At 41.8% G+C, this 6,486-nt stretch overlaps 1 protein-coding gene and 1 pseudogene across 2 annotated transcripts in view; both read left to right on the top strand.

Annotated features, from left to right (window-relative positions):
- The first annotated feature begins 224 nt into the window (after nt 1-224).
- LOC138400725 (HBS1-like protein pseudogene) lies at nt 225-838 on the top strand (annotated as a pseudogene).
- A 2,795-nt stretch (nt 839-3,633) lies between these two features.
- The window catches only part of TASP1 (taspase 1), a 172,613-nt gene continuing 169,760 nt past the window's right edge, over nt 3,634-6,486 (top strand). For both annotated transcript variants that reach the window (XM_069495684.1, XM_069495683.1), the window contains exon 1: nt 3,634-3,672. The gene's annotated coding sequence lies outside the window, so the exon portion shown is untranslated. The remainder of the gene's footprint in view (nt 3,673-6,486) is intronic.

The following is a 6,486-nucleotide window of genomic DNA, read 5'->3' as shown; positions in this document are numbered from 1 at the left end:
AAGATTTTGAAGATGATAATCTCTATGGCCAGTCTATAGAGGATGATTATTCTATCTGGCCATTAACAGCCACTCAGTTTATTTACTCATGATATAACAAACCTTCTGTAGCTGACTCTGTAGAAGATTATGATTATGAAGATCTGAAAGAATCTTCCAATTCTCTTTGGAACCATCAGCTAAGTGGAATTGATCAAGCTCATCTTTATTCATGCCTCAATCATATGAGAGAGGGGCTTGGAGATGCTGTGCCCAATGAAATATTGATTGAAACAGTTCTGAAGAACAAATTTGATGTGCAGAAGGCTTTGTCAGTGGTTTTTGGGACAAGATAACATGCAGAATTTGAAGGACAAGAGTAAGGGTACCATATTTATAGGAAAGATAGAAAAAGGAAAATAGTAGGTTTCCAGTCATCTTGAAGTGAATCTGAAATTGTGCCAAAAGTTGTATCTGGAAAGAAGCAAGCTATGGGATTTGAAGTGCCCTGAGTAACTTCTGAAGAAAATGGTTGTGGTTTCCACACACCTCAAAAACGGCCACCTAGTGAAGAAGCATTGCTTCTTCTGACATTCTCAAGACCATTTCTAAATCAGCACTTCCACTCCACACCATTCAAACAGAAGAGCAGAGTTTAGCACTAATACCAGCAAAACATCCTGGCAAGCTGAAGCAGCAAAGAGATGTGAAAGCAGAACTGGAGAAGCTACAAGGAGGGAAGCAGCTACTTAACTTAGTGATCATTGGCAATGCCCTTTGTTTCTCTGGATTGACATTCACCTCTGATTTAGCCTGCCAAATGTCTGATGGAAGGATAGGGAGTAGCTTGTATAATTGAAAGAAAAACTAAAGAAGCAGGCTCTGGAAAAAGGCAAGCACTGAAACAGCAATAGGGAAACTGGTAGCCTTGGCTGGATGAATACCAGCTGCTTTTACCTTTTGCATTATTCTTGTCAAGGTTCAAATTCCAGGCATGGAGCACCTTTGGCTTAGCATGGGTCACCTGCCCACCTCTTGACCAGGCAAAAGTGGAGCACCCGGACTGACAGTTCCACTAACACTCTATGCAAGGGGTGACGGGCAGTTGCCAGAGTGAAGTGGGGTACTATTACCAGAATAAGAAGAAATTCATGCTGGACAGGCAAAACAACAGCTGTCTACAATGGGTTTGCTTGAAGGGTTGTTGCAGTCCATCTATCACTGAAATTTTCTTTTGTCCAAGTGGTAGGAAAAATTCTGAGATGGTCCTCAGGATTTCTACCCCTGGTGTACCTACCTTGCATAATCCTTGGAAACTGAACATGATAGTTATCATCCCTGAAACTTAGCTAATAATCAATGACTTTGTGTTCATCAAAGGGGAGATTATCCTGGGGTGCCTGACTTAATCAGGCGAGTCCTTTAGACCAGCAGTCCCCAACCTTTTGGGCACCAAGGACCGGTTTCAAGGAAGACAATTTTTCCATGGTGAGGGCGGTGGGGAGGGGTAAGGGAGGTGGAGCTCAGGTGGTGTTGAGGTGGGGAGAGGCTATAAATACAGAGGAAGCTCTTTTACCTGCTGCTCACCTCCCGCTGTGTGTTCCAGTTCCTAAATTCCACGGAAGACAATTTTTCTAAGAATGGTGGATGGGGGAAGCAGAGACTGAGGGGGGGGGGGCAGAGCTCTGGGGCTCACTTCCTAACAGCCCATGGACCAGTACAGGCTGTGGCCTGGAGGTTGGGGACCACAGTTGTAGAAGATAGAAAAGTCAGAGAGGACTGCTCATACTGACCTTGAAGAATATGAAAGCTGCCAGGAGTTCTATAGCTTCAAGTACCTGAATTCTGCCAACCAAGCTCTAAATGAGCTTGAACAATGACTCTGAGCATCTGATGAGATGGCAAGCCTGGCTGACACCTTGATTGCAGTTTTCTGAGACCTGAGCAGAAACCAGGACAGAAACCCACAGAAACTGAGATATTAAATTTGTGTTATTTTAAGTAGGTAAGTTTGTTATAACTTATTACACAACAAATGAAAACTATTAATAATATACTTTGCTATCATTATGCAACATTTCTGACAAATGTATTAAAGTAATAGCATTTTCCAGGAATAGCAAACAGAGGGAGGCTCCCAGGGAACCACAACAGAGGGGGCTTAGGGCACAAGAATCACCAAGCAGCAGCCATTATTATTTGAGATAAGGGAAGCAGTTCCTCAGCTGTTTGCTGTTTGGGATTTGGGAGAGGTGGGAATAGGAAGAGAAAGGCAACCAGATTTTTTCTGAAGGAGATTTATTAGTAGAAACCTTTCATAGTTAACATGTTGAGTGAATTGATTAGATAGAAAACTGTTCATTCTTAAGATTTCAAAAGACCTTAGAGCTATTGCACCCCATGCAGCTTAGAAATTTGAAAAATGGGGTCTGAAGGCAGGTTAGATAGAACTTTGTTACTTTTACTTCAACGGCATTAAGCCACTAGAGGATGGCAAGTGTGTCTGGGTAGGGTATCCAAGATAAAGGTTTGCAGAGTAGCACTGGAAGGTGATTATCATAATGTGGCTACATTTTGGGAACATAGTAGTTAACATTGTCCAAGAAATGGAGGGGAGCATGTCTGTGTATTTTGGAAACCTTAACATCTTTTCTTTTATTCTTGCCTGTTTCAGTCAATGTTGCTGTGTAAAGAACCACTCCAAATTTAATGGCATAAAAGAACAACCATTTTATTATGCTCATGGATTCTGCGGGTGAGGAACTGAGAAAGGGAACAGTGGGGATGGTTTGTGTCTGTTCCCCAATGCCTGAGTCAAATTTTCTGGCACCACATAACAGGGCTCCCCTTTTCTCCTGCTTCCAATAACATCTTCCTTAGCTCTCTTTAAGCCCACATTGGCAGCATCCTCAAAGCTGTTTAGGCTTCTTCACCTAGTCCTAAAAGCCAATGCCATGTGTTTTACTTTTATTATGTTATGTTTTGTTATAACATTCATCCCACTTCCAGGTAACAAAATCTGTTCCAGATACTATTGTTATGTGATAAATTGTTACTGTTACTATGTAATAACCTTCCCCTCCTCAATCCTCCTTCAGAAGTGTCAGTGGTAGAAAAATAACAACAACAAAAAAAGCCCCAAGTTACCTAATAAAACCACACAGGCTACATTTATAATAACTGTATCAGTAGTTTTCTACCTTTTTGGTCTCAGGACACTGTTATAATCCTAAAACTTCTAGAGAGCCCTCCGAAGCTTTTGTTTATGTGGTTATATCTATTAATATTTACTACATTAAAATTTAAACTTGAAAAAATAGCGATAATAAATCACTGCATACTAATATAAATAACACATTTTAATGAAGAATAAATAACATTTTTCAAAAGCAAAAGCAAAAATATGTGGTAAGAAGAGTGTTATCTTTTGCTTACTGAGCGCGGGATGATGAGAGATAGGAACGGCGCCTGCGCAGCTCAGAAGGAAGCCTCAGGTGGAGTCCGCGCGGCACCTCAGAGGCCAAACGAACTGCTTGGGAGCAGAGGGCGGAGTCAGAGCACTGCGTGGGCGTCTGCTTCCGGACACGTGGTACGTGGGCAACCAATGGGAAGACTAAAGTCAATCTCGCTTCCTCACCCTGGCAACGGGCGGGTGACTACTTCCGGTGCAGTGAGGGCTCGGGGCTGACGCGGGTGAGTGTCCCTCTTTCTCACGCTGTCGGCGCCGCCGCCGCCGCTGCCGCGCCGCTGCCTCTCTGTGGGCCGCGTACGCTCCCTGGGACGTCTTCTCCGGGGCCGAGAGGGGGCGACACGCAGGACGCCCCCTGCCCACGGCGGGGCTAAAGGAGGGGGCCTGTGATGTTCCTCATATGCTGGTCTTGGTCGCGCGTGGGGGCCGCGCCAGCCCCTTTACCAGCCTGATCTCCGGCTTTGCGGCCTCATGGCTTCTCCGGGGACAGGGTTGAGGACTGTCCGTGTATGGGGTGTTCTCGCAGTCCTTCACCCACCTTGCAGTCGCGCGCTGGAGTGTCTCGGAGTTCCGCGCAGACCCGAGAGTGTGCGTCCTGGTGCTGGGTGGCGGGTTAGGGTCATGGTCAGGGTAGCCCCGTAGTGTGATAGAGGCCTGGTTAGGGTCCCGTGGGACGTTAGTATTCACTACTCAGGCGGCGGCGCCAGAGGAGGAAGGGACAGTGAAGATGGAACAGCTGGAGAGGAGGGTGGAAAGCAGGAGCTGGAGGTGCCCTGGAAATAGAGGGCATCGTGTTTCCGGAAGGAGGGAGTTCAACTTGATGTGTTTCTGTAGGGGAGGGGAAGGGAAGGTATTTTGGGGACTATGTGACAGATGGTTGAATAATAAGCTTAGGAATTTTTATTAATATACTTGGGAGTTTAATCTATCTTTTCGTTTGTTATGAATAAAGCCTTTTCCCACCACTTGCAAAAAGCAGTGCTTATTAAAGAATATCTGAAAAATGTAGAAATATTTAAAAAGAGATCACCTATACTTCCTCCAACCCAGCATTTTGATCTTTCGAGTCTTTATGCATTTTAACCTATTTATAGTCATAGTGTGTATGTAAAATATGGTTATAACTAAAAAGCACAGTTTGTGTACATTTCATCCATTACATGGACAGATTGTTGTTTTTTTCTTATTGAGATTCACAAACCATAACATCTTTTTACATTGTAAATCTCTGGTTTTTCATATATTTACAAAGTTGTGCACCTATCACCACTATCTAATTCCAGAACATTTTCATCACCCCTTGCTTACCACCCCCGCCCCCAAGAAATCCTGTACCCATTACAGTCACTCTTCATTAGATTATCCCTTCTTGCCCATACAGGCCTTGCTGTTACTCATCTACTTCCTGTGCCTACGGATTTTCTTGTTCTGGACATTTCACGTAAAGGGGGTTGGTCATATAATATATGGCCTTTTGTGTCTGGCCTCTTTTAGTTAGCATGATGTTTTCGAAGTCTGTGTATCAGTATTTCTTTTTCATGGATGAGTAATGTTCCATCGTGTGAATATACAACATTTTGTTTATCATCAGTTGGTGTACATTTGCATTTACACTTTTTGACTATTTTGAATAATTCTATAAACATCTGTGCAAGTTTTTGTGCGGACGTATGTTTTTAGTTCTTTTGGGTATATACCTAGAAGTGTAATTGCTGGATCATACAGTAACTTTTTGAAGAAGTGCCAGATGTTTTCCAAATTGGCTGTACCATTTTACATTCCCACCAGCAGGTTATGAGGGTTCTGATTTCTCCATATCCTTGTAACACTTATCTGTCTTTTCGATTAAAGCCATCTTAGTGCTTACAAAGTGGTAGCTCAGAGTAGTTTTGATTTGCATTTCCCTGATGGCTAACAATGTTGAGCATCTTTTCATGTGCTTATCGGACGTTTGTATATCTTTGGAGAAATATCTCTTGAATTCCTTTGCCTATTTTTAAATTGAGTTGTCTTATATAAAGTGTGAGTTTTTATATTCTAGATATGAATGTCTCTTATTAGATATATGATTTGTAAAATTCCATTTTCTCTCATTTTATTGGTTGTCTTTTTACCTTCTTGAATGGTGTCCTTTGAGTAATAAAAATTTAAAACTCTGATGAAGTCCAATTTATCTGTTTTTTTCTATGCTTGTGCTTTGGTGACATATCTAAGAAACCATTACCAAAGCCAAGGTTACAAAATCCTATGTTTCCTTCTAAGAGTTTTATAGTTTTAGTTCTTACATTTAAGTCTTTGATCTACTTAGTTTTTGTGTATGGTGTGAGGTAGCAGTCCAACATCATTCTTTTGCATGTGGATATCCAGTTTTTCCAGCACTATTTGTTGAAAAGACTGTCCTTTTCCCACTGAATGGTATTGGCATCCTTGTTGAAAATCAGTTGTCCTCATAGATGTATAGGTCATTGTTTTCTTAACCATTTCTCTGTGTTGAACATTTCAGTCACTTGCAGATTTTTGTTATTCTGAATTATCCTGTGTTAAACACGGCATAAAACTTCTTCTCTGTGTGATGTTATTTTTGTAGACAGTGTTCTCAGAAGTGGAATTACTGGGTCAAAGATGAATTTAAGTATGTTTTGGAGCTCATTTAATGAGGCATTAAACCTTCACTGTCCTGATTTTAAAAGAAACAGCAGAGTTCTTTGTTCATGAGTTGCAGTAGCTTAAGGGCTAGATTTCTGTCAACGCCTTTTGCTGTAACATGAATGACTCCCATGACTTCCTCCTTCCACTGCTTCTGAAAGACTGAGCAAACCTAGAGTGAAAACATCAACACCACACCAACAGGAAATGTAGTTTTCTAAATGGTTTAAAGAAAAAAAAAATAGTGTCATCACATACAGTAGGAAAATAAAGCAGTCTGTGAGAGATGATGTCAAAATTTAGACCTTAAATTAGTGCCCTGAAAGTCCCTGCAGTAAAAACAATATTCTGAGCCTCTCTCCTGGCCTTGATTATCAAATTAATTTACATTC

The sequence above is a fragment of the Eulemur rufifrons genome, chromosome 20 (assembly GCF_041146395.1).
Source record: "Eulemur rufifrons isolate Redbay chromosome 20, OSU_ERuf_1, whole genome shotgun sequence".
Classification (NCBI taxonomy): Eukaryota; Metazoa; Chordata; class Mammalia; order Primates; family Lemuridae; genus Eulemur; species Eulemur rufifrons.
The sequence above is the reverse complement of the archived record's forward strand: the minus strand, read 5'-3'. Positions and strand labels throughout refer to the sequence as shown.